This window comes from Pseudophryne corroboree, unplaced genomic scaffold, assembly GCF_028390025.1.
Source record: "Pseudophryne corroboree isolate aPseCor3 unplaced genomic scaffold, aPseCor3.hap2 scaffold_1279, whole genome shotgun sequence".
Lineage (NCBI taxonomy): Eukaryota > Metazoa > Chordata > Amphibia > Anura > Myobatrachidae > Pseudophryne > Pseudophryne corroboree.
Window position 1 is genome coordinate 73,461 of NW_026967904.1, and position 23,693 is coordinate 97,153.

Consider the following 23,693-nt stretch of genomic DNA (forward strand, 5'->3'; position numbering starts at 1 on the left):
GCAGCGACCCTCCCCAGCTCTAGCCCAACTCCTACTTACCTGCCAGGTGAGATACTATGATCATGAAGGTGCTTCTCCCAGGGCAAGGCTCACCCATTGTACTCTGGGTGTGCTGCTCCTGCGATTTCCCCAAATGTGGGAAACTTGACTGCATAATTTGTGTTTCCCCTGGTCGGCTCTCGTATAATTCAGATCTCTTTGTCTCAGGTCTCTCTCCAGCCTAGTTTGCTGTCTGTTTCCACTTCTCTTTTCTTCAGCCGCTCCCTTCTATACCCTTGTGCACTATCCTGACTTCTCCTCCCGTCTGCTTACTTTGTGCCTTCCAATGCACAATGCAAACTACAGGTAGTGCTGCAGGGCCCACACCCTTTTACTTGCCTTACAGAGCAGCTCTGGAGCTGTTACAGTGCCCAGCTGCTGCAAGAAATCAGCTTGAATGCTTCAGGGGATGGGGCATGGCCAACATGAGCCCCACACCAAAGGAAGGTGGAGGTGTTTAATGCGAACTAGGGGTCATCCAAGCACCGCAAAAAGCCGCCATGCCCTGCACGCCCCTTTTCTCTTTTCATATGCAGATGAGGGTTGAAGCCAACTTTGACCCACTGCTTGGATGACATCACCGTATGCAAATCCGTCTTCTGCAGAACTTCCCCCAGGAATGCTTGCACTAGTTGTTGCATTTGGTTTGTTGTTTGGGGGTGCTTCAGTATTAGGCAGCCTTCTGCCCTCCCATGTTCATCTGAAAATATGTGTTCTCCCTGCAGTTGTTGTCCCCAGATGAGAGTTCCCTTGTGCTGCCTCAGTTGAATCTCCTTAACTTGACAGAGATGTGCCTGAGCAGCGGCCCACCCCAGCTCTATCCCAAATCATACTTATTTTGCATAGGACATACCATGGTCATGAAGATTATTCTCCCAGGGTGAGGTTCATTCATTGCATTCTGGGTATGCTGACCCCTGTGATTTCCCCAAATGTGGGAAACTCGACTGCTTTATTTGTGGTAGTGGGGGACTGTGTTTGTGTTTTCCTCTGGTCAGCTCTGGTAAAAGTCAGATTTCTTTGTTTCAGATCTTCCTCTAGCCTTGTTCTTCTTTTGAGAGTTCCCTTGTGCTTCCTCAGTTGGATCTCCTTCACTTGACAGGGGGGTGCCCGAGCAGAGACCCTCCCCAGCTCTAGCCCAACTCCTACTTACCTGCCAGGTGAGATACTATGATCATGATGGTGCTTCTCCCAGGGCAAGGCTCACCCATTGCACTCTGGGTGTGCTGCCCCTGCGATTTCCCCAAATGTGGGAAACTTGACTGCATAATTTGTGTTTCCCCTGGTCGGCTCTCGTATAATTCAGATCTCTTTGTCTCAGGTCTCTCTCCAGCCTAGTTTGCTGTCTGTTTCCACTTCTCTTTTCTTCAGCCGCTCCCTTCTATAACCTTGTGCACTATCCTGACTTCTCCTCCCGTCTGCTTACTTTGTGCCTTCCAATGCACAATGCAAACTACAGGTAGTGCTGCAGGGCCCACACCCTTTTACTTGCCTTACAGAGCAGCTCTGGAGCTGTTACAGTGCCCAGCTGCTGCAAGAAATCTGCTTGAATGCTTCAGGGGATGGGGCATGGCCAACATGAGCCCCACACCAAAAGAGGGTGGAGGTGTTTAATGCGAACTAGGGGTCATCCAAGCACCGCAAAAGGCCGCCATGCCCTGCACGCCCCTTTTCTCTTTTCATATGCAGACGAGGGTTGAAGCCAACTTTGACCCACTGCTTGGATGACATCACCATATGCAAATCCATCTGCGGCAGGCCTTCCCCCAGGAATGCTTGCACTAGTTGTTGCATTTGGTTTGTTGTTTGGGGGTGCTTCAGTATTAGGCAGCCTTCTGCCCTCCCATGTTCATCTGAAAATATATGTTCTCCCTGCAGTTGTTGTCCCCAGATGAGAGTTCCCTTGTGTTGCCTCAGTTAAATCTCCTTTACTTGACAGAGATGTGCATGAGCAGCGGCCCTCCCCTGCCCTATTCCAAATCATACTTATTTTGCATAGGAGATACCATGGTCATGAAGATTTTTCTCCCAGGGTGAGGTTTATTCATTGCATTTTGGGTATGCTGACCCCTGTGATTTCCCCAAATGTGGGAAACTTGACTGCATTATTTGTGGTAGTGGGAGGCTGTGTTTGTGATTTCTTCTGGTCAGCTCTGGTAAAAGTCAGATTTCTTTGTCTCAGATTTTCCTTTAGCCTTGTTCTTCTTTCGAGAGTTCCCTTGTGCTGCCTCAGTTGGATCTCCTTCACTTTACAGGGGGGTACCCGAGCAGCGACCCTCCCCAGCTCTAGCCCAACTCCTACTTACCTGCCAGGTGAGATACTATGATCATGAAGGTGCTTCTCCCAGGGCAAGGCTCACCCATTGTACTCTGGGTGTGCTGCTCCTGCGATTTCCCCAAATGTGGGAAACTTGACTGCATAATTTGTGTTTCCCCTGGTCGGCTCTCGTATAATTCAGATCTCTTTGTCTCAGGTCTCTCTCCAGCCTAGTTTGCTGTCTGTTTCCACTTCTCTTTTCTTCAGCCGCTCCCTTCTATACCCTTGTGCACTATCCTGACTTCTCCTCCCGTCTGCTTACTTTGTGCCTTCCAATGCACAATGCAAACTACAGGTAGTGCTGCAGGGCCCACACCCTTTTACTTGCCTTACAGAGCAGCTCTGGAGCTGTTACAGTGGCCAGCTGCTGCAAGAAATCAGCTTGAATGCTTCAGGGGCTGGGGCATAGCCAACATGAGCCCCACACCGAAGGAGGGTGGAGGTGTTTAATGCAAACTAGGGGTCAGTCAAGCGCCGCAAAAGGCCACCATGCCCTGCACGCCCCTTTTCTGTTTTTATATGCAGACGAGGGTTGAAGCCACCTTTGACCCACTGCTTGGATGACATCACCATATGCAAATCCATCTGCGGCAGGCCTTCCCCCAGGAATGCTTGCACTAGTTGTTGCATTTGGTTTGTTGTTTGGGGGTGCTTCAGTATTAGGCAGCCTTCTGCTCCACCCTCCTTTGGTGTGGGGCTCATGTTGGCCATGTCCCATCCCCTGAAGCATTCAAGCAGATTTCTTGCAGCAGCTGGGCACTGTAACAGCTCCAGAGACGCTCTGTAAGGCAAGTAAAAGGGTGTGGGCCCTGCAGCACTACCTGTAGTTTGCATTGTGCATTGGAAGGCACAAAGTAAGCAGACGGGAGGAGAAGTCAGGATAGTGCACAAGGGTATAGAAGGGAGCGGCTGAAGAAAAGAGAAGTGGAAACAGACAGCAAACTAGGCTGGAGAGAGATCTGAGACAAAGAGATCTGAATTATACGAGAGCCGACCAGGGGAAACACAAATTATGCAGTCAAGTTTCCCACATTTAGGGAAATCGCAGGGGCAGCACACCCAGAGTGCAATGGGTGAGCCTTGCCCTGGGAGAAGCACCTTCATGATCATAGTATCTCACCTGGCAGGTAAGTAGGAGTTGGGCTAGAGCTAGGGAGGGTCGCTGCTTGGACACCCCCCTGTTAAGTGAAGGAGATCCAACTGAGGCAGCACAAGGGAACTCTCGAAAGAAGAACAAGGCTAAAGGAAAATCTGAAACAAAGAAATCTGACTTTTACTAGAGCTGACCAGAAGAAATCACAAACACAGCCTCCCACTACCACAAATAATGCAGTCGAGTTTCCCACATTTGGGGAAATCACAGGGGTCAGCATACCCAAAATGCAATGAATGAACCTCACCCTGGGAGAAAAATCTTCATGACCATGGTATCTCCTATGCAAAATAAGTATGATTTGGAAGAGGGCTGGGGAGGGCCGCTGCTCATGCACATCTCTGTCAAGTAAAGGAGATTCAACTGAGGCAGCACAAGGGAACTCTCATCTTGGGACAACAACTGCAGGGAGAACATATATTTTCAGATGAACATGGGAGGGCAGAAGGCTGCCTAATACTGAAGCACCCCCAAACAACAAACCAAATGCAACAACTAGTGCAAGCATTCCTGGGGGAAGGCCTGCCGCAGATGGATTTGCATATGGTGATGTCATCCAAGCAGTTGGTCAAAGTTGGCTTCAACCCTCGTCTGCATATGAAAAGAGAAAAGGGGCGTGCAGGGCATGGTGGCCTTTTGCGGCGCTTGGCTGACCCCTAGTTTGCATTAAACACCTCCACCCTCCTTTGGTGTGGGGCTCATGTTGGCTATGCCCCAGCCCCTGAAGCATTCAAGCTGAATTCTTGCAGCAGCTGGGCACTGTAACAGCTCCAGAGCTGCTCTGTAAGGCAAGTAAAAGGGTGTGGGCCCTGCAGCACTACCTGTAGTTCGCATTGTGCGTTGGAAGGCACAAAGTAAGCAGACAGGAGGAGAAGTCAGGATAGTGCGCAAGGGCATAGAAGGGAGCGGCTCAAGAAAAGAGAAGTGGAAACAGACAGCAAACTAGGCTGGAGAGAGACCTGAGACAAAGAGATCTGAATTATACGAGAGCCGACCAGGGGAAACACAAATTATGCAGTCAAGTTTCCCACATTTGGGGAAATCGCAGGAGCAGCACACCCAGAGTGCAATGGGTGAGCCTTGCCCTGGGAGAAGCACCTTCATGATCATAGTATCTCACCTGGCAGGTAAGTAGGAGTTGGGCTAGAGCTGGGGAGGGTCGCTGCTCGGGTACCCCCCTGTAAAGTGAAGGAGATCCAACTGAGGCAGCACAAGGGAACTCTCGAAAGAAGAACAAGGCTAGAGGAAAATCTAAGACAAAGAAATCTGACTTTTACCAGAGCTGACCAGAGGAAAGCACAAACACAGTCCCCCACTACCACAAATAATGCAGTCAAGTTTCCCACATTTGGGGAAATCACAGAGGTCAGCATACCCAAAATGCAATGAATGAACCTCACCCTGGGAGAACAATCTTCATGACCATGGTATCTCCTATGCAAAATAAGTATGATTTGGAATAGGGCTGGGAAGGGCCGCTGCTCATGCACATCTCTGTCAAGTAAAGGAGATTCAACTGAGGCAGCACAAGGGAACTCTCATCTGGGGACAACAACTGCAGGGAGAACACATATTTTCAGATGAACATGGGAGGGCAGAAGGCTGCCTAATACTGAAGCACCCCCAAACAACAAACCAAATGCAACAACTAGTGCAAGCATTCCTGGGGGAAGTTCTGCAGAAGATGGATTTGCATACGGTGATGTCATCCAAGCAGTGGGTCAAAGTTGGCTTCAACCCTCATCTGCATATGAAAAGAGAAAAGGGGCGTGCAGGGCATGGCGGCATTTTGCGGTGCTTGGATGACCCCTAGTTCGCATTAAACACCTCCACCCTCCTTCGGTGTGGGGCTCATGTTGGCTATGCCCCAGCCCCTGAAGCATTCAAGCTGATTTCTTGCAGCAGCTGGGCACTGTAACAGCTCCAGAGCTGCTCTGTAAGGCAAGTAAAAGGGTGTGGGCCCTGCAGCACTACCTGTAGTTTGCATTGTGCATTGGAAGGCACAAAGTAAGCAGATGGGAGGAGAAGTCAGGATAGTGCACAAGGGTATAGAAGGGAGCGGCTGAAGAAAAGAGAAGTGGAAACAGACAGAAAACTAGGCTGGAGAGAGACCTGAGACAAAGAGATCTGAATTATACGTGAGCCGACCAGGGGAAACACAAATTATGCAGTCAAGATTCCCACATTTGGGGAAATCGCAGGAGCATCACACCCAGAGTACAATGGGTGAGCCTTGCCCTGGGAGAAGCACCTTCATGATCATAGTATCTCACCTGGCAGGTAAGTAGGAGTTGGGCTAGAGCTGGGGAGGGTCGCTGCTCGGGTACCCCCCTGTAAAGTGAAGGAGATCCAACTGAGGCAGCACAAGGGAACTCTCGAAAGAAGAACAAGGCTAAAGGAAAATCTGAGACAAAGAAATCTGACTTTTACCAGAGCTGACCAGAGGAAAGCACAAACACAGTCTCCCACTACCACAAATAATGCAGTCAAGTTTCCGACATTTGGGGAAATCACAGGGGTCAGCATACCCAAAATGCAATGAATGAACCTCACCCTGGGAGAAAAATCTTCATGACCATGGTATCTCCTATGCAAAATAAGTATGATTTGGAATAGGGCTGGGGAGGGCCGCTGCTCATGCACATCTCTGTCAAGTAAAGGAGATTCAACTGAGGCAGCACAAGGGAACTCTCATCTTGGGACAACAACTGCAGGGAGAACATATATTTTCAGATGAACATGGGAGGGCAGAAGGCTGCCTAATACTGAAGCACCCCCAAACAACAAACCAAATGCAACAACTAGTGCAAGCATTCCTGGGGGAAGGCCTGCCGCAGATGGATTTGCATATGGTGATGTCATCCAAGCAGTGGGTCAAAGTTGGCTTCAACCCTCGTCTGCATATGAAAAGAGAAAAGGGGCGTGCAGGGCATGGTGGCCTTTTGCGGCGCTTGGCTGACCCCTAGTTTGCATTAAACACCTCCACCCTCCTTTGGTGTGGGGCTCATGTTGGCTATGCCCCAGCCCCTGAAGCATTCAAGCTGATTTCTTGCAGCAGCTGGGCACTGTAACAGCTCCAGAGCTGCTCTGTAAGGCAAGTAAAAGGGTGTGGGCCCTGCAGCACTACCTGTAGTTCGCATTGTGCATTGGAAGGCACAAAGTAAGCAGACGGGAGGAGAAGTCAGGATAGTGCACAAGGGTATAGAAGGGAGCGGCTGAAGAAAAGAGAAGTGGAAACAGACAGCAAACTAGGCTGGAGAGAGACCTGAGACAAAGAGATCTGAATTATACGAGAGCCGACCAGGGGAAACACAAATTATGCAGTCAAGTTTCCCACATTTGGGGAAATCGCAGGGGCAGCACACCCAGAGTGCAATGGGTGAGCCTTGCCCTGGGAGAAGCACCTTCATGATCATAGTATCTCACCTGGCAGGTAAGTAGGAGTTGGGCTAGAGCTGGGGAGGGTCGCTGCTCGGGTTCCCCCCTGTGAAGTGAAGGAGATCCAACTGAGGCAGCACCAGGGAACTCTCGAAAGAAGAACAAGGCTAGAGGAAGATCTGAGACAAAGAAATCTGACTTTTACCAGAGCTGACCAGAGGAAAGCACAAACACAGTCCCCCACTACCACAAATAATGCAGTCGAGTTTCCCACATTTGGGAAAATCACAGGGGTCAGCATACCCAGAATGCAATGAATGAACCTCACCCTGGGAGAACAATCTTCATGACCATGGTATCTCCTATGCAAAATAAGTATGATTTGGGATAGGGCTGGTGAGGGCCGCTGCTCAGGCACATCTCTGTCAAGCAAAGGAGATTCAACTGAGGCAGCACAAGGGAACTCTCATCTGGGGACAACAACTGCAGGGAGACCACATCTTTTCAGATGAACATGGGAGGGCGGAAGGCTGCCTAATACTGAAGCACCATCAAATATCAAACCATATGCAACAACTAGTACAAGCACTCCTGGGGGAAGGTCTGCAGCAGACGGATTTGCATATGGTGATGTTATCCAAGCAGTGGGCCAAAGTTGACTGGAACCCTCATCTGCATATGAAAAGAGAAAAGGGGCATGCAGGGCATGGCGGCCTTTTGCAGTGCTTGGATGACCCCTAGTTCGCATTAAACACCCCCACCCTCCTTTGGTGTGGGGCTCATGTTGGCCATGCCCCATCCCCTGAAGCATTCAAGCTGATTTCTTGCAGCAGCTGGGCACTGTAACAGCTCCAGAGCTGCTCTGTAAGGCAAGTAAAAGGGTGTGGGCCCTGAAGCACTACCTGTAGTTTGCATTGTGCATTGGAAGGCACAAAGTAAGCAGACGGGAGGAGAAGTCAGGATAGTGCACAAGGGTATAGAAGGGAGCGGCTGAAGAAAAGAGAAGTGGAAACAGACAGCAAACTAGGCTGGAGAGAGACCTGAGACAAAGAGATCTGAATTATACGAGAGCCGACCAAGGGAAACACAAATTATGCAGTCAAGTTTCCCACATTTGGGGAAATCGCAGGGGCAGCACACCCAGAGTGCAATGGGTGAGCCTTTCCCTGGGAGAAGCACCTTCATGATCATAGTATCTCACCTGGCAGGTAAGTAGGAGTTGGGCTAGAGCTGGGGAGGGTCGCTGCTCGGGTACCCCCCTGTAAAGTGAAGGAGATCCAACTGAGGCAGCACAAGGGAACTCTCGAAAGAAGAACAAGGCTAGAGGAAAATCTGAGACAAAGAAATCTGACTTTTACCAGAGCTGACCAGAGGAAAGCACAAACACAGTCCCCCACTACCACAAATAATGCAGTCAAGTTTCCCACATTTGGGGAAATCACAGGGGTCAGCATACCCAAAATGCAATGAATGAACCTCACCCTGGGAGAACAATCTTCATGACCATGGTATCTCCTATGCAAAATAAGTATGATTTGGAATAGGGCTGGGGAGGGCCGCTGCTCATGCACATCTCTGTCAAGTAAAGGAGATTCAACTGAGGCAGCACAAGGGAACTCTCATCTGGGGACAACAACTGCAGGGAGAACACATATTTTCAGATGAACATGGGAGGGCAGAAGGCTGCCTAATACTGAAGCACCCCCAAACAACAAACCAAATGCAACAACTAGTGCAAGCATTCCTGGGGGAAGTTCTGCAGAAGATGGATTTGCATACGGTGATGTCATCCAAGCAGTGGGTCAAAGTTGGCTTCAACCCTCATCTGCATATGAAAAGAGAAAAGGGGCGTGCAGGGCATGGCGGCCTTTTGCGGTGCTTGGATGACCCCTAGTTCGCATTAAACACCTCCACCCTCCTTCGGTGTGGGGCTCATGTTGGCTATGCCCCAGCCCCTGAAGCATTCAAGCTGATTTCTTGCAGCAGCTGGGCACTGTAACAGCTCCAGAGCTGCTCTGTAAGGCAAGTAAAAGGGTGTGGGCCCTGCAGCACTACCTGTAGTTTGCATTGTGCATTGGAAGGCACAAAGTAAGCAGATGGGAGGAGAAGTCAGGATAGTGCACAAGGGTATAGAAGGGAGCGGCTGAAGAAAAGAGAAGTGGAAACAGACAGAAAACTAGGCTGGAGAGAGACCTGAGACAAAGAGATCTGAATTATACGTGAGCCGACCAGGGGAAACACAAATTATGCAGTCAAGATTCCCACATTTGGGGAAATCGCAGGAGCATCACACCCAGAGTACAATGGGTGAGCCTTGCCCTGGGAGAAGCACCTTCATGATCATAGTATCTCACCTGGCAGGTAAGTAGGAGTTGGGCTAGAGCTGGGGAGGGTCGCTGCTCGGGTACCCCCCTGTAAAGTGAAGGAGATCCAACTGAGGCAGCACAAGGGAACTCTCGAAAGAAGAACAAGGCTAAAGGAAAATCTGAGACAAAGAAATCTGACTTTTACCAGAGCTGACCAGAGGAAAGCACAAACACAGTCTCCCACTACCACAAATAATGCAGTCAAGTTTCCGACATTTGGGGAAATCACAGGGGTCAGCATACCCAAAATGCAATGAATGAACCTCACCCTGGGAGAAAAATCTTCATGACCATGGTATCTCCTATGCAAAATAAGTATGATTTGGAATAGGGCTGGGGAGGGCCGCTGCTCATGCACATCTCTGTCAAGTAAAGGAGATTCAACTGAGGCAGCACAAGGGAACTCTCATCTTGGGACAACAACTGCAGGGAGAACATATATTTTCAGATGAACATGGGAGGGCAGAAGGCTGCCTAATACTGAAGCACCCCCAAACAACAAACCAAATGCAACAACTAGTGCAAGCATTCCTGGGGGAAGGCCTGCCGCAGATGGATTTGCATATGGTGATGTCATCCAAGCAGTGGGTCAAAGTTGGCTTCAACCCTCGTCTGCATATGAAAAGAGAAAAGGGGCGTGCAGGGCATGGTGGCCTTTTGCGGCGCTTGGCTGACCCCTAGTTTGCATTAAACACCTCCACCCTCCTTTGGTGTGGGGCTCATGTTGGCTATGCCCCAGCCCCTGAAGCATTCAAGCTGATTTCTTGCAGCAGCTGGGCACTGTAACAGCTCCAGAGCTGCTCTGTAAGGCAAGTAAAAGGGTGTGGGCCCTGCAGCACTACCTGTAGTTCGCATTGTGCATTGGAAGGCACAAAGTAAGCAGACGGGAGGAGAAGTCAGGATAGTGCACAAGGGTATAGAAGGGAGCGGCTGAAGAAAAGAGAAGTGGAAACAGACAGCAAACTAGGCTGGAGAGAGACCTGAGACAAAGAGATCTGAATTATACGAGAGCCGACCAGGGGAAACACAAATTATGCAGTCAAGTTTCCCACATTTGGGGAAATCGCAGGGGCAGCACACCCAGAGTGCAATGGGTGAGCCTTGCCCTGGGAGAAGCACCTTCATGATCATAGTATCTCACCTGGCAGGTAAGTAGGAGTTGGGCTAGAGCTGGGGAGGGTCGCTGCTCGGGTTCCCCCCTGTGAAGTGAAGGAGATCCAACTGAGGCAGCACCAGGGAACTCTCGAAAGAAGAACAAGGCTAGAGGAAGATCTGAGACAAAGAAATCTGACTTTTACCAGAGCTGACCAGAGGAAAGCACAAACACAGTCCCCCACTACCACAAATAATGCAGTCGAGTTTCCCACATTTGGGAAAATCACAGGGGTCAGCATACCCAGAATGCAATGAATGAACCTCACCCTGGGAGAACAATCTTCATGACCATGGTATCTCCTATGCAAAATAAGTATGATTTGGGATAGGGCTGGTGAGGGCCGCTGCTCAGGCACATCTCTGTCAAGCAAAGGAGATTCAACTGAGGCAGCACAAGGGAACTCTCATCTGGGGACAACAACTGCAGGGAGACCACATCTTTTCAGATGAACATGGGAGGGCGGAAGGCTGCCTAATACTGAAGCACCATCAAATATCAAACCATATGCAACAACTAGTACAAGCACTCCTGGGGGAAGGTCTGCAGCAGACGGATTTGCATATGGTGATGTTATCCAAGCAGTGGGCCAAAGTTGACTGGAACCCTCATCTGCATATGAAAAGAGAAAAGGGGCATGCAGGGCATGGCGGCCTTTTGCAGTGCTTGGATGACCCCTAGTTCGCATTAAACACCCCCACCCTCCTTTGGTGTGGGGCTCATGTTGGCCATGCCCCATCCCCTGAAGCATTCAAGCTGATTTCTTGCAGCAGCTGGGCACTGTAACAGCTCCAGAGCTGCTCTGTAAGGCAAGTAAAAGGGTGTGGGCCCTGAAGCACTACCTGTAGTTTGCATTGTGCATTGGAAGGCACAAAGTAAGCAGACGGGAGGAGAAGTCAGGATAGTGCACAAGGGTATAGAAGGGAGCGGCTGAAGAAAAGAGAAGTGGAAACAGACAGCAAACTAGGCTGGAGAGAGACCTGAGACAAAGAGATCTGAATTATACGAGAGCCGACCAAGGGAAACACAAATTATGCAGTCAAGTTTCCCACATTTGGGGAAATCGCAGGGGCAGCACACCCAGAGTGCAATGGGTGAGCCTTTCCCTGGGAGAAGCACCTTCATGATCATAGTATCTCACCTGGCAGGTAAGTAGGAGTTGGGCTAGAGCTGGGGAGGGTCGCTGCTCGGGTACCCCCCTGTAAAGTGAAGGAGATCCAACTGAGGCAGCACAAGGGAACTCTCGAAAGAAGAACAAGGCTAGAGGAAAATCTGAGACAAAGAAATCTGACTTTTACCAGAGCTGACCAGAGGAAAGCACAAACACAGTCCCCCACTACCACAAATAATGCAGTCAAGTTTCCCACATTTGGGGAAATCACAGGGGTCAGCATACCCAAAATGCAATGAATGAACCTCACCCTGGGAGAACAATCTTCATGACCATGGTATCTCCTATGCAAAATAAGTATGATTTGGAATAGGGCTGGGGAGGGCCGCTGCTCATGCACATCTCTGTCAAGTAAAGGAGATTCAACTGAGGCAGCACAAGGGAACTCTCATCTGGGGACAACAACTGCAGGGAGAACACATATTTTCAGATGAACATGGGAGGGCAGAAGGCTGCCTAATACTGAAGCACCCCCAAACAACAAACCAAATGCAACAACTAGTGCAAGCATTCCTGGGGGAAGTTCTGCAGAAGACGGATTTGCATACGGTGATGTCATCCAAGCAGTGGGTCAAAGTTGGCTTCAACCCTCATCTGCATATGAAAAGAGAAAATGGGCGTGCAGGGCATGGCGGCCTTTTGCGGTGCTTGGATGACCCCTAGTTCGCATTAAACACCTCCACCCTCCTTTGGTGTGGGGCTCATGTTGGCCATGCCCCATCCCCTGAAGCATTCAAGCTGATTTCTTGCAGCAGCTGGGCACTGTAACAGCTCCAGAGCTGCTCTGTAAGGCAAGTAAAAGGGTGTGGGCCCTGCAGCACTTCCTGTAGTTTGCATTGTGCATTGGAAGGCACAAAGTAAGCAGACTGGAGGAGAAGTCAGGATAGTGCACAAGGGTATAGAAGGGAGCGGCTGAAGAAAAGAGAAGTGGAAACAGACAGCAAACTAGGCTGGAGAGAGACCTGAGACAAAGAGATCTGAATTATACGAGAGCCGACCAGGGGAAACACAAATTATGCAGTCAAGTTTCCCACATTTGGGGAAATCGCAGGGGCAGCACACCCAGAGTGCAATGGGTGAGCCTTGCCCTGGGAGAAACACCTTCATGATCATAGTATCTCACCTGGCAGGTAAGTAGGAGTTGGGCTAGAGCTGGGGAGGGTCGCTGCTCGGGTTCCCCCCTGTGAAGTGAAGGAGATCCAACTGAGGCAGCACCAGGGAACTCTCGAAAGAAGAACAAGGCTAGAGGAAGATCTGAGACAAAGAAATCTGACTTTTACCAGAGCTGACCAGAGGAAAGCACAAACACAGTCCCCCACTACCACAAATAATGCAGTCGAGTTTCCCACATTTGGGAAAATCACAGGGGTCAGCATACCCAGAATGCAATGAATGAACCTCACCCTGGGAGAACAATCTTCATGACCATGGTATCTCCTATGCAAAATAAGTATGATTTGGGATAGGGCTGGTGAGGGCCGCTGCTCAGGCACATCTCTGTCAAGTAAAGGAGATTCAACTGAGGCAGCACAAGGGAACTCTCATCTGGGGACAACAACTGCAGGGAGACCACATCTTTTCAGATGAACATGGGAGGGCGGAAGGCTGCCTAATACTGAAGCACCATCAAATATCAAACCATATGCAACAACTAGTACAAGCACTCTTGGGGGAAGGTCTGCAGCAGACGGATTTGCATATGGTGATGTTATCCAAGCAGTGGGCCAAAGTTGACTGGAACCCTCATCTGCATATGAAAAGAGAAAAGGGGCATGCAGGGCATGGCGGCCTTTTGCAGTGCTTGGATGACCCCTAGTTCGCATTAAACACCCCCACCCTCCTTTGGTGTGGGGCTCATGTTGGCCATGCCCCATCCCCTGAAGCATTCAAGCTGATTTCTTGCAGCAGCTGGGCACTGTAACAGCTCCAGAGCTGTTCTGTAAGGCAAGTAAAAGAGTGTGGGCCCTGCAGCACCACCTGTTGTTCGCATTGTGCGTTGGAAGGCACAAATTAAGCAGACGGGAGGAGAAGTCAGGATAGTGCGCAAGGGCATTCTTTTCTCTTAGTCCGGGGGCAAGGCTTCAAAATGGGGTCTGCAACGGAGGAGACACAGGGGGCGTGGTCACAGCAGCTTTTCTCTACAGTCTGCACCAGCAGGAGCCTACACCATTTTTTATGATCACGCTGAACTGCAGTGCGACTGCAATTACAGCATGGTCAAGAAGGGAGGCGTCATGCTGGGTGGCCATGCCCTGTCACTGTGCAGGAGCCAGCACCGCTCACACACTAGTCCCCGGGTGCAGCCCCCAACCCCCGGGACTCCCGGAGCAACAAAATGTAGATTCAGGCCACCAGGCCACGCCCCTACCTATGAAACCATGCCTCCTTTTTACCATTGCGCTGTTTATCTGCGCGCACTGCATTACAATCTCCCTCGCCACCTCTCTGGGTCTCACCAGTGATAGTGACACCTCTGCCATGCTTGTAGCAGCTGGTCCTAAGATCTACGCCTCAAGCCCTGAGTGTTTGCCCTTGTGACTTGTTGATCATCATAGCGAAGCAGATGCTTACAGAAAACTGCAGGGGCTTAGACTGAAAATAAAAAAATTGATGGGTATAAGGTAGAGAGGAGCGGGTTCGGATCTCCGAGAACCGAATTCCCCACGAACTCCACGTGGTTAACACTGGTCCGAGGCAGGCTCGGTTGTTCCCGCCTGACTCTGAAAACCTGAACAAGGGAAAATGTCATCATCCCGCTGTCGGATTCTCGCGAGATTCGGATTCCATATAAAGAGCTGCGCGTTGCTGCCATTTTTACTCGTGCATTGAAGAGAGAGCGGAGAGGACGTGGCTATGTTCTCTCAGTGGAAATCTCAATATCAGTGCTCAGTATCAGTGGTTACTTATTGCTGCTCAGTAATACTAGTAGTGTGTCTCTCCTGCTCAGTGTCAGTTCTCAGTAGTATCCTCATCAGTGCTCAGTATCACTGCTCATTGTCTTGTGCTGCATTGTGGTGCTCAGCATACTACAGTACATTACTAATAGTCCAGTGCTGCATCTTGCTGCTCAGTGTCAGTTCTAGTATCCTCATCAGTGCTCACTATCACTGCTCATTGCATTGTGGTGTTCTGTATACTACAGTAACATAGTAATATAGTATATATAGAGGAGCGGGTTCGGTTCTCCGAGAACCGAATTCCCGACGAACTCCACGTGGTTTACACTGGTCCGAGGCAGGCTCGGTTGTTCCCGCCTGACTCGGAAAACCTGAACAAGGGAAAATGTCATCATCCCGCTGTCGGATTCTCGCGAGATTCGGATTCCATATAAAGAGCTGCGCGTTGCCGCCATTTTTACTCGTGCATTGAAGAGAGAGCGGAGAGGACGTGGCTATGTTCTCTCAGTGGAAATCTCCATATCAGTGCTCAGTATCAGTGGTTACTTATTGCTGCTCAGTAATACTAGTAGTGTGTCTCTCCTGCTCAGTGTCAGTTCTCAGTAGTATCCTCATCAGTGCTCAGTATCACTGCTCATTGTCTTGTGCTGCATTGTGGTGCTCAGCATACTACAGTACATTACTAATAGTCCAGTGCTGCATCTTGCTGCTCAGTGTCAGTTTTAGTATCCTCATCAGTGCTCACTATCACTGCTCATTACATTGTGGTGTTCTGTATACTACAGTAACATAGTAATATAGTAACATATAGTAACATAGTTTTTGAGGTTGAATAGAGGCAAATTGCCCATCGTGTTCAACCTGTTTTAAGTTGTGATGATTCTACATACTTGCTGAATAATGTTTTATGACTAGTTAGCTACTATAACTCATGTTACCCCCGGATTAACCATGTTGATATTTTAAGTATTATAACCTTGGATAGCTTTTTCATTCAGAAATGTATCCATTCCTTTTTTAAATCCAATTACAGAGTCCGCCATTACCACCTTCCCTGGCAGGGAATTCCACATCCTGATTGCCCTAACAGTGAAGATCATAGTATCTCACCTGGCAGGTAAGTAGGAGTTGGGCTAGAGCTGTGGAGGATTGCTGCTCGGGCACCCCCTGTCAAGTGAAGGAGATCCAACTGAGGCAGCACAAGGGAACTCTCGAAAGAAGAACAAGGCTAGAGGAAGATCTGAGACAAAGAAATCTGACTTTTACCAGAGCTGACCAGAGGAAAGCACAAACACAGTCCCCCACTACCACAAATAATGCAGCCGAGTTTCCCACATTTGGGGAAATCACAGGGGTCAGCATACCCAGAATGCAATGAATGAACCTCACCCTGGGAGAACAATCTTCATGACCATGGTATCTCCTATGCAAAATAAGTATGATTTGGGATAGGGCTGGGGAGGGCCGCTGCTCAGGCACATCTCTGTCAAGTAAAGGAGATTCAACTGAGGCAGCACAAGGGAACTCTCATCTGGGGACAACAACTGCAGGGAGAACACATATTTTCAGATGAACATGGGAGGGCAGAAGGCTGCCTAATACTGAAGCACCCCCAAAAAACAAACCAAATGCAACTACTAGTGCAAGCATTCCTGGGGGAAGGCCTGCAGCAGATGGATTTGCATATGGTGATGTCATCCAAGCAGTGGGTCAAAGTTGGCTTCAACCCTCGTCTGCATATGAAAATAAAAAAGGGGTGTGCAGGGCATGGCGGCCTTTTGCGGCGCTTGGATGACCCCTAGTTCGCATTAAACACCTCCACCCTCCTTCGGTGTGGGGCTCATGTTGGCTATGCCCAAGCCCCTGAAGCATTCAAGCTGATTTCTTGCAGCAGCTGGGCACTGTAACAGCTCCAGAGCTGCTCTGTAAAGCAAGTAAAAGGGTGTGGGCCCTGCAGCACTACCTGTATTTTGCATTGTGCGTTGGAAGGCACAAAGTAAGCAGACGGGGAAGTCAGGATAGTGCACAAGGGCATAGAAGGGAGCGGCTCAAGAAAAGAGAAGTGGAAACAGGCAGCAAACTAGGCTGGAGAGGGACCTGAGACAAAGAGATCTAAATTATATGAGAGCCGACCAGGGGAAACACAAATTATGCAGTCAAGTGTCCCACATTTGGGGAAATCGCAGGAGCAGCACACCCAGAGTGCAATGGGTGAGCCTTGCCCTGGGAGAAGCACCTTCATGATCATAGTATCTCACCTGGCAGATAAGTAGGAGTTGGGCTAGAGCTGGGGAGGGTTGCTGCTCGGGTACCCCCCTGTCAAGTGAAGGAGATCCAACTGAGGCAGCACAAGGGAACTCTCGAAAGAAGAACAAGGCTAGAGGAAAATCTGAGACAAAGAAATCTGACTTTTACCAGAGCTGACCAGAGGAAAGCACAAACACAGTCCCCCACTACCACAAATAATGCAGTCGAGTTTCCCACATTTGGGGAAATCACAGGGGTCAGCATACCCAAAATGCAATGAATGAACCTCACCCTCGGAGAACAATCTTCATGACCATGGTATCTCCTATGCAAAATAAGTATGATTTGGGATAGGGCTGGGGAGGGCCGCTGCTCAGGCACATCTCTGTCAAGTAAAGGAGATTCAACTGAGGCAGCACAAGGGAACTCCCATCTGGGGACAACAACTGCAGGGAGAACACATATTTTCAGATGAACATGGGAGGGCAGAAGGCTGCCTAATACTGAAGCACCCCCAAACAACAAACCAAATGCAACAACTAGTACAAGCATTCCTGGGGGAAGTTCTGCAGAAGACGGATTTGCATACGGTGATGTCATCCAAGCAGTGGGCCAAAGTTGGCTGGAACCCTCATCTGCATATGAAAAGAGAAAAGGGGTATGCAGGGCATGGCGGCCTTTTGCGGCGTTGGATGACCCTTAGTTCGCATTAAACACCCCCACCCTCCTTCGGTGTGGGGCTCATGTTGGCTATGCCCCAGCCCCTGAAGCATTCAAGCTGATTTCTTGCAGCAGCTTGGCACTGTAACAGCTCCAGAGCTGCTCTGTACGGCAAGTAAAAGGGTGTGGGCCCTGCAGCACTACCTGTAGTTTGCATTGTGCATTGGAAGGCACTTAAGAAAAGAGAAGTGGAAACAGACAGCAAACTAGGCTGGAGAGAGACCTGAGACAAAGAGATCTGAAGTATACGAGAGCCGACCAGGGGAAACACAAATTATGCAGTCAAGTTTCCCACATTTGGGGAAATCGCAGGAGCAGCACACCCAGAGTGCAATGGGTGAGCCTTGCCCTGGGAGAAGCACCTACGTGATCATAGTATCTCATCTGGCAGGTAAGTAGGAGTTGGGCTAGAACTGGGGAGGGTCGCTGCTCGGGTACCCCCCTGTCAAGTGAAGGAGATCCAACTGAGGCAGCACAAGGGAATTCTCGAAAGAAGAACAAGGCTAGAGGAAGATCTGAGACAAAGAAATCTGACTTTTACCAGAGCTGACCAGAGGAAAACACAAACACAGTCCCCCACTACCACAAATAATGCTGTCGAGTTTCCCACATTTGGGGAAATCACAGGGGTCAGCATACCCAGAATGCAATGAATGAACCTCACACTGGGAGAATAATCTTCATGACCATGGTATCTCCTATGCAAAATAAGTATGATTTGGGATAGGGCTGGGGAGGGCCGCTGCTCAGGCACATCTCTGTCAATTAAAGGAGATTCAACTGAGGCAGCATAAGGGAACTCTCACTGGGGACAACAACTGCAGGGAGAACACATATTTTCAGATGAACATGGGAGGGCAGAAGGCTGCCTAATACTGAAGCACCCCCAAACAACAAACCAAATGCAACAACTAGTGCAAGCATTCCTGGGGGAAGGCCTGCAGCAGATGGATTTGCATATGGTGATGTCATCCAAGCAGTGGGTCAAAGTTGGCTTCAACCCTTGTCTGCATATGAAAAGAGAAAAGGGGCGTGCAGGGCATGGCGGCCTTTTGCGGCGCTTGGATGACCCCTAGTTCGCATTAAACACCTCCACCCTCCTTCGGTGTGGGGCTCATGTTGGCTATGCCCCAGCCCCTGAAGCATTCTAGCTGATTTCTTGCAGTAGCTGGGCACTGTAACAGCTCCAGAGCTGCTCTGTACGGCAAGTAAAAGGGTGTGGGCCCTGCAGCACTACCTGTAGTTTGCATTGTGCATTGGAAGGCACAAAGTAAGCAGACGGGAGAAGTAAGGATAGTGCGCAAGGCCATAGAATGGAGCGGCTTAAGAAAAGAGAAGTGGAAACAGACAGCAAACTAGGCTGGAGAGAGACCTGAGACAAAGAGATCTGAATTATACGAGAGCCGACCAGGGGAAACACAAATTATGCAGTCAAGTTTCCCACATTTGGGGAAATCGCAGGAGCAGCACACCCAGAGTGCAATGGGTGAGCCTTGCCCTGGGAGAAGCACCTACGTGATCATAGTATCTCACCTGGCAGGTAAGTAGGAGTTGGGCTAGAGCTGGGGAGGGTCGCTGCTCGGGTACCCCCCTGTCAAGTGAAGGAGATCCAACTGAGGCAGCACAAGGGAATTCTCGAAAGAAGAACAAGGCTAGAGGAAGATCTGAGACAAAGAAATCTGACTTTTACCAGAGCTGACCAGAGGAAAACACAAACACAGTCCCCCACTACCACAAATAATGCTGTCGAGTTTCCCACATTTGGGGAAATCACAGGGGTCAGCATACCCAGAATGCAATGAATGAACCTCACACTGGGAGAATAATCTTCATGACCATGGTATTTCCTATGCAAAATAAGTATGATTTGGGATAGGGCTGGGGAGGGCCGCTGCTCAGGCACATCTCTGTCAAGTAAAGGAGATTCAACTGAGGCAGCATAAGGGAACTCTCATCTGGGGACAACAACTGCAGGGAGAACACATATTTTCAGATGAACATGGGAGGGCAGAAGGCTGCCTAATACTGAAGCACCCCCAAACAACAAACCAAATGCAACAACTAGTGCAAGCATTCCTGGGGGAAGGCCTGCAGCAGATGGATTTGCATATGGTGATGTCATCCAAGCAGTGGGTCAAAGTTGGCTTCAACCCTCGTCTGCATATGAAAAGAGAAAAGGGGCGTGCAGGGCATGGCGGCCTTTTGCGGCGCTTGGATGACCCCTAGTTCGCATTAAACACCTCCATTCTCCTTCGGTGTGGGGCTCATGTTGGCTATGCCCCAGCCCCTGAAGCATTCAAGCTGATTTCTTGCAGTAGCTGGGCACTGTAACAGCTCCAGAGCTGCTCTGTACGGCAAGTAAAAGGGTGTGGGCCCTGCAGCACTACCTGTAGTTTGCATTGTGTATTGGAAGGCACAAAGTAAGCAGACGGGAGAAGTAAGGATAGTGCGCAAGGCCATAGAATGGAGCGGCTTAAGAAAAGAGAAGTGGAAACAGACAGCAAACTAGGCTGGAGAGAGACCTGAGACAAAGAGATCTGAATTATACGAGAGCCGACCAGGGGAAACACAAATTATGCAGTCAAGTTTCCCACATTTGGGGAAATCGCAGGGGCAGCACATCCAGAGTGCAATGGGTGAGCCTTGCCCTGGGAGAAGCACCTTCATGATTATAGTATCTCACCTGGCAGGTAAGTAGAAGTTGGGCTAGAGCTGGGGAGGGTCGCTGCTCGGGCACACCCCTGTCAAGTGAAGGAGATCCAACTGAGGCAGCACAAGGGAACTCTCGAAAGAAGAACAAGGCTAGAGGAAGATCTGAAACAAATAAATCTGACTTTTACCAGAGCTGACCAGAGGAAAGCACAAACACAGTCCCCCACTACCACAAATAATGCAGTCGAGTTTCCCACATTTGGGGAAATCACAGGGGTCAGCATACCCAGAATGCAATGAATGAACCTCACCCTGGGAGAACAATCTTCAAGACCATGGTCTCTCCTATGCAAAATAAGTATGATTTGGGATAGGGCTGGGGAGGGCCGCTGCTCAGGCGCATCTCTGTCAAGTAAAGGAGATTCAACTGAGGCAGCACAAGGGAACTCTCATCTGGGGACAACAACTGCAGGGAGAACACATATTTTCAGATGAACATGGGAGGGCAGAAGGCTGCCTAATACTGAAGCACCCCCAAACAACAAACCAAATGCAACAACTAGTGCAAGCATTCCTGGGGGAAGGCCTGCAGCAGATGGATTTGCATATGGTGATGCCATCCAAGCAGTGGGTCAAAGTTGGCTTCAACCCTCGTCTGCATATGAAAAGAGAAAAGGGGCGTGCAGGGCATGGCGGCCTTTTGCGGCGCTTGGCTGACCCCTAGTTCGCATTACACACCTCCACCCTCCTTCGGTGTGGGGCTCATGTTGGCTATGCCCCAGCCCCTGAAGCATTCAAGCTGATTTCTTGCAGCAGCTGGGCACTGTAACTGCTCCAGAGCTGCTCTGTACGGCAAGTAAAAGGGTGTGGGCCCTGCAGCACTACCTGTAGTTTGCATTGTGCGTTGGAAGGCACGAAGTAAGCAGACGGGAGAAGTCAGGATAGTGCGCAAGGGCATAGAAGGGAGCGGCTCAAGAAAAGAGAAGTGGAAACAGACAGCAAACTAGGCTGGAGAGAGACCTGAGACAAAGAGATCTGAATTATACGAGAGCCGACCAAGGGAAACACAAATTATGCAGTCAAGTTTCCCACATTTGGGGAAATCGCAGGGGCAGCACAACCAGAGTGCAATGGGTGAGCCTTGCCCTGGGAGAAGCACCTTCATGATCATAGTATCTCACCTGGCAGGTAAGTAGGAGTTGGGCTAGAGCTGGGGAGGGTCGCTGCTCGGGTACCCCCCTGTCAAGTGAAAGAGATCCAACTGAGGCAGCACAAGGGAACTCTCGAAAGAAGAACAAGGCTAGAGGAAGATCTGAGATAAAGAAATCTGATTTTTACCAGAGCTGACCAGAGGAAAGCACAAACACAGTCCCCCACTACCACAAATAATGCAGTCGAGTTTCCCACATTTGGGGAAATCACAGGGGTCAGCATACCCAGAATGCAATGAATGAACCTCACACTGGGAGAACAATCTTCATGACCATGGTATCGCCTATGCAAAATAAGTATGATTTGGGATAGGGCTGGGGAGGGCCGCTGCTCAGGCACATCTCTGTCAAGTAAAGGAGATTCAACTGAGGCAGCACAAGGGAACTCTCATCTGGGGACAACAACTGCAGGGAGAACACATATTTTCAGATGAACATGGGAGGGCAGAAGGCTGCCTAATACTGAAGCACCCCCAAACAACAAACCAAATGCAACAACTAGTGCAAGCATTCCTGGGGGAAGGCCTGCAGCAGATGGATTTGCATATGGTGATGTCATCCAAACAGTGGGTCAAAGTTGGCTTCAACCCTCGTCTGCATATGAAAAGAGACAAGGGGCGTGCAGGGCATGGCGGCCTTTTGCGGCGCTTGGATGACCCCTAGTTCGCATTACACACCTCCACCCTCCTTCGGTGTGGGGCTCATGTTGGCTATGCCCCAGCCCCTGAAGCATTCAAGCTGATTTCTTGCAGCAGCTGGGCACTGTAACTGCTCCAGAGACGCTCTGTAAGGCAAGTAAAAGGGTGTGGGCCCTGCAGCACTACCTGTAGTTTGCATTGTGCGTTGGAAGGCACGAAGTAAGCAGACGGGAGAAGTCAGGATAGTGCGCAAGGGCATAGAAGGGAGCGGCTCAAGAAAAGAGAAGTGGAAACAGACAGCAAACTAGGCTGGAGAGAGACCTGAGACAAAGAGATCTGAATTATACGAGAGCCGACCAGGGGAAACACAAATTATGCAGTCAAGTTTCCCACATTTGGGGAAATCGCAGAAGCAGCACACCCAGAGTGCAATGGGTGAGCCTTGCCCTGGGAGAAGCACCTTCATGATCATAGTATCTCACCTGGCAGGTAAGTAGGAGTTGGGCTAGAGCTGGGGAGGGTCGCTGCTCGAGCATCCCCCTGTCAAGTAAAGGAGATTCAACTGAGTCAGCACAAAGGAACTCTCATCTGGGGACAACAACTGCAGGGAGAACACATATTTTCAGATAAAAATCTTGGTCATGCTCTGGTTTCTCTTCAGAACGAACAAATCTTTCGCCTTTTACTAAAGATTTCCGTGGAGAGGAGCAAAACCGAGTTTTATCTCAATTTTTGCATGCCCCATCTTTTTGGGGTTTCTTTTATCGGTTTAAAGATAGAATGAGTGTGCTTTAATGTAAGCTCATTTGCATAGAAATGACAGTAAATGTTTGTTTCTTTTCAAACAGAACTTTCTTGACCATGCTACTTGATTGAAAGATCTGGGAGCACATGGAATACAGTACAAACCATGCTTATAGCAAGGAGAAGACAGGTGAGAAATCTGCTTTCTTTCAAATTGGGCGCTCACTTTGATCTGAATGAGGACTGCTGGCACGGCACTCAGGCGACAGGTGGAATCTTGGTCATGCTCTGGTTTCTCTTCAGAACGAACAAATCTTTCGCCTTTTACTAAAGATTTCTGTGGAGAGGAGCAAAACTGAGCTTTATCTCAATTTTTGCATGCCCCATATTATTGGGGTTTCTTTTATCAGATTAAAGACAGAACGAGTGTGCTTTCTTGTTAGCTTTAATGTAAGTTTATTTGCATAACAATGACAATAAATGTCTGTTTCTTTTCAAGCAGAACTTTCTTGACCATACTAATTGCTTGAAAGATCTGGGAGCACATGGAAAAGAGTACAAACCATGCTTATAGCAAGGGGAAGTCTGGTGAGAAATCTGCTTTCTTTCTTTCAAATTGGGTGCTCATTTTGAGCTGAATGAGGACTGCTGGCATGGCACTCAGGCGACAGGTGGAATCTTAGTCATGCTCTGGTTTCTCTTCAGAACGAACAAATCTATCGCCTTTTATTAAAGATTTCCGTGGAGAGGAGCAAAACTGAGTTTTATCTCAATTTTTGCATGCCCCATCTTATTGGGGTTTCTTTTATCAGTTTAAAGATAGAACGAGTGTGCTTTAATGTAAGCTCATTTGCATAGAAATGACAGTAAATGTTTGTTTCTTTTCAAACAGAACTTTCTTGACTATACTAATTGCTTGAAAGATCTGGGAGCACATGGAAAAGAGTACAAACCATGTTTATAGCAAGGGGAAGCCTGGTGAGAAATCTGCTTTCTTTCTTTCAAAT

At 49.3% G+C, this 23,693-nt stretch overlaps 35 non-coding genes and 3 pseudogenes across 35 annotated transcripts; 8 read left to right on the forward strand and 30 right to left on the reverse strand.

Annotated features, from left to right (window-relative positions):
- Positions 1-31: 31 nt before the first annotated feature.
- LOC134993494 (U1 spliceosomal RNA) lies at positions 32-194 on the forward strand. Its single transcript, XR_010197287.1, has one exon. It is a non-coding gene; the product is annotated as a U1 spliceosomal RNA (small nuclear RNA).
- A 674-nt stretch (positions 195-868) lies between these two features.
- Positions 869-1,032, forward strand: LOC134993468 (U1 spliceosomal RNA). Its single transcript, XR_010197262.1, has one exon. It is a non-coding gene; the product is annotated as a U1 spliceosomal RNA (small nuclear RNA).
- A 152-nt stretch (positions 1,033-1,184) lies between these two features.
- Positions 1,185-1,347, forward strand: LOC134993489 (U1 spliceosomal RNA). Its single transcript, XR_010197282.1, has one exon. It is a non-coding gene; the product is annotated as a U1 spliceosomal RNA (small nuclear RNA).
- A 674-nt stretch (positions 1,348-2,021) lies between these two features.
- On the forward strand, positions 2,022-2,185 carry LOC134993465 (U1 spliceosomal RNA). Its single transcript, XR_010197259.1, has one exon. It is a non-coding gene; the product is annotated as a U1 spliceosomal RNA (small nuclear RNA).
- Positions 2,186-2,337: 152 nt separating this feature from the next.
- LOC134993495 (U1 spliceosomal RNA) lies at positions 2,338-2,500 on the forward strand. Its single transcript, XR_010197288.1, has one exon. It is a non-coding gene; the product is annotated as a U1 spliceosomal RNA (small nuclear RNA).
- An 828-nt stretch (positions 2,501-3,328) lies between these two features.
- LOC134993488 (U1 spliceosomal RNA) lies at positions 3,329-3,491 on the reverse strand. Its single transcript, XR_010197281.1, has one exon. It is a non-coding gene; the product is annotated as a U1 spliceosomal RNA (small nuclear RNA).
- A 152-nt stretch (positions 3,492-3,643) lies between these two features.
- LOC134993466 (U1 spliceosomal RNA) lies at positions 3,644-3,807 on the reverse strand. The gene has a single exon (XR_010197260.1). It is a non-coding gene; the product is annotated as a U1 spliceosomal RNA (small nuclear RNA).
- Positions 3,808-4,481: 674 nt separating this feature from the next.
- Positions 4,482-4,644, reverse strand: LOC134993482 (U1 spliceosomal RNA). The gene has a single exon (XR_010197275.1). It is a non-coding gene; the product is annotated as a U1 spliceosomal RNA (small nuclear RNA).
- Positions 4,645-4,796: 152 nt separating this feature from the next.
- On the reverse strand, positions 4,797-4,960 carry LOC134993454 (U1 spliceosomal RNA). Its single transcript, XR_010197249.1, has one exon. It is a non-coding gene; the product is annotated as a U1 spliceosomal RNA (small nuclear RNA).
- Positions 4,961-5,645: 685 nt separating this feature from the next.
- LOC134993437 (U1 spliceosomal RNA) lies at positions 5,646-5,797 on the reverse strand (annotated as a pseudogene).
- A 152-nt stretch (positions 5,798-5,949) lies between these two features.
- Positions 5,950-6,113, reverse strand: LOC134993470 (U1 spliceosomal RNA). Its single transcript, XR_010197264.1, has one exon. It is a non-coding gene; the product is annotated as a U1 spliceosomal RNA (small nuclear RNA).
- A 674-nt stretch (positions 6,114-6,787) lies between these two features.
- On the reverse strand, positions 6,788-6,950 carry LOC134993478 (U1 spliceosomal RNA). Its single transcript, XR_010197271.1, has one exon. It is a non-coding gene; the product is annotated as a U1 spliceosomal RNA (small nuclear RNA).
- Positions 6,951-7,102: 152 nt separating this feature from the next.
- Positions 7,103-7,266, reverse strand: LOC134993467 (U1 spliceosomal RNA). The gene has a single exon (XR_010197261.1). It is a non-coding gene; the product is annotated as a U1 spliceosomal RNA (small nuclear RNA).
- Positions 7,267-7,940: 674 nt separating this feature from the next.
- On the reverse strand, positions 7,941-8,103 carry LOC134993486 (U1 spliceosomal RNA). The gene has a single exon (XR_010197279.1). It is a non-coding gene; the product is annotated as a U1 spliceosomal RNA (small nuclear RNA).
- Positions 8,104-8,255: 152 nt separating this feature from the next.
- LOC134993449 (U1 spliceosomal RNA) lies at positions 8,256-8,419 on the reverse strand. The gene has a single exon (XR_010197243.1). It is a non-coding gene; the product is annotated as a U1 spliceosomal RNA (small nuclear RNA).
- A 685-nt stretch (positions 8,420-9,104) lies between these two features.
- Positions 9,105-9,256, reverse strand: LOC134993438 (U1 spliceosomal RNA; annotated as a pseudogene).
- Positions 9,257-9,408: 152 nt separating this feature from the next.
- LOC134993471 (U1 spliceosomal RNA) lies at positions 9,409-9,572 on the reverse strand. Its single transcript, XR_010197265.1, has one exon. It is a non-coding gene; the product is annotated as a U1 spliceosomal RNA (small nuclear RNA).
- Positions 9,573-10,246: 674 nt separating this feature from the next.
- LOC134993480 (U1 spliceosomal RNA) lies at positions 10,247-10,409 on the reverse strand. Its single transcript, XR_010197273.1, has one exon. It is a non-coding gene; the product is annotated as a U1 spliceosomal RNA (small nuclear RNA).
- A 152-nt stretch (positions 10,410-10,561) lies between these two features.
- On the reverse strand, positions 10,562-10,725 carry LOC134993479 (U1 spliceosomal RNA). Its single transcript, XR_010197272.1, has one exon. It is a non-coding gene; the product is annotated as a U1 spliceosomal RNA (small nuclear RNA).
- A 674-nt stretch (positions 10,726-11,399) lies between these two features.
- Positions 11,400-11,562, reverse strand: LOC134993487 (U1 spliceosomal RNA). The gene has a single exon (XR_010197280.1). It is a non-coding gene; the product is annotated as a U1 spliceosomal RNA (small nuclear RNA).
- A 152-nt stretch (positions 11,563-11,714) lies between these two features.
- Positions 11,715-11,878, reverse strand: LOC134993450 (U1 spliceosomal RNA). The gene has a single exon (XR_010197244.1). It is a non-coding gene; the product is annotated as a U1 spliceosomal RNA (small nuclear RNA).
- A 674-nt stretch (positions 11,879-12,552) lies between these two features.
- LOC134993474 (U1 spliceosomal RNA) lies at positions 12,553-12,715 on the reverse strand. The gene has a single exon (XR_010197268.1). It is a non-coding gene; the product is annotated as a U1 spliceosomal RNA (small nuclear RNA).
- A 152-nt stretch (positions 12,716-12,867) lies between these two features.
- Positions 12,868-13,031, reverse strand: LOC134993490 (U1 spliceosomal RNA). Its single transcript, XR_010197283.1, has one exon. It is a non-coding gene; the product is annotated as a U1 spliceosomal RNA (small nuclear RNA).
- A 2,719-nt stretch (positions 13,032-15,750) lies between these two features.
- On the reverse strand, positions 15,751-15,914 carry LOC134993432 (U1 spliceosomal RNA). Its single transcript, XR_010197231.1, has one exon. It is a non-coding gene; the product is annotated as a U1 spliceosomal RNA (small nuclear RNA).
- A 691-nt stretch (positions 15,915-16,605) lies between these two features.
- LOC134993435 (U1 spliceosomal RNA) lies at positions 16,606-16,747 on the reverse strand (annotated as a pseudogene).
- A 152-nt stretch (positions 16,748-16,899) lies between these two features.
- Positions 16,900-17,063, reverse strand: LOC134993443 (U1 spliceosomal RNA). The gene has a single exon (XR_010197238.1). It is a non-coding gene; the product is annotated as a U1 spliceosomal RNA (small nuclear RNA).
- Positions 17,064-17,677: 614 nt separating this feature from the next.
- Positions 17,678-17,840, reverse strand: LOC134993433 (U1 spliceosomal RNA). Its single transcript, XR_010197232.1, has one exon. It is a non-coding gene; the product is annotated as a U1 spliceosomal RNA (small nuclear RNA).
- A 152-nt stretch (positions 17,841-17,992) lies between these two features.
- Positions 17,993-18,156, reverse strand: LOC134993469 (U1 spliceosomal RNA). The gene has a single exon (XR_010197263.1). It is a non-coding gene; the product is annotated as a U1 spliceosomal RNA (small nuclear RNA).
- Positions 18,157-18,826: 670 nt separating this feature from the next.
- Positions 18,827-18,989, reverse strand: LOC134993428 (U1 spliceosomal RNA). The gene has a single exon (XR_010197227.1). It is a non-coding gene; the product is annotated as a U1 spliceosomal RNA (small nuclear RNA).
- A 152-nt stretch (positions 18,990-19,141) lies between these two features.
- LOC134993472 (U1 spliceosomal RNA) lies at positions 19,142-19,305 on the reverse strand. Its single transcript, XR_010197266.1, has one exon. It is a non-coding gene; the product is annotated as a U1 spliceosomal RNA (small nuclear RNA).
- Positions 19,306-19,976: 671 nt separating this feature from the next.
- Positions 19,977-20,139, reverse strand: LOC134993434 (U1 spliceosomal RNA). The gene has a single exon (XR_010197233.1). It is a non-coding gene; the product is annotated as a U1 spliceosomal RNA (small nuclear RNA).
- Positions 20,140-20,291: 152 nt separating this feature from the next.
- LOC134993453 (U1 spliceosomal RNA) lies at positions 20,292-20,455 on the reverse strand. Its single transcript, XR_010197248.1, has one exon. It is a non-coding gene; the product is annotated as a U1 spliceosomal RNA (small nuclear RNA).
- A 671-nt stretch (positions 20,456-21,126) lies between these two features.
- LOC134993429 (U1 spliceosomal RNA) lies at positions 21,127-21,289 on the reverse strand. The gene has a single exon (XR_010197228.1). It is a non-coding gene; the product is annotated as a U1 spliceosomal RNA (small nuclear RNA).
- Positions 21,290-21,441: 152 nt separating this feature from the next.
- Positions 21,442-21,605, reverse strand: LOC134993460 (U1 spliceosomal RNA). The gene has a single exon (XR_010197254.1). It is a non-coding gene; the product is annotated as a U1 spliceosomal RNA (small nuclear RNA).
- A 671-nt stretch (positions 21,606-22,276) lies between these two features.
- On the reverse strand, positions 22,277-22,439 carry LOC134993427 (U1 spliceosomal RNA). The gene has a single exon (XR_010197226.1). It is a non-coding gene; the product is annotated as a U1 spliceosomal RNA (small nuclear RNA).
- Positions 22,440-22,583: 144 nt separating this feature from the next.
- On the forward strand, positions 22,584-22,699 carry LOC134993441 (U5 spliceosomal RNA). Its single transcript, XR_010197236.1, has one exon. It is a non-coding gene; the product is annotated as a U5 spliceosomal RNA (small nuclear RNA).
- Positions 22,700-22,969: 270 nt separating this feature from the next.
- LOC134993442 (U5 spliceosomal RNA) lies at positions 22,970-23,085 on the forward strand. Its single transcript, XR_010197237.1, has one exon. It is a non-coding gene; the product is annotated as a U5 spliceosomal RNA (small nuclear RNA).
- A 286-nt stretch (positions 23,086-23,371) lies between these two features.
- On the forward strand, positions 23,372-23,487 carry LOC134993444 (U5 spliceosomal RNA). Its single transcript, XR_010197239.1, has one exon. It is a non-coding gene; the product is annotated as a U5 spliceosomal RNA (small nuclear RNA).
- Positions 23,488-23,693: the final 206 nt, after the last annotated feature.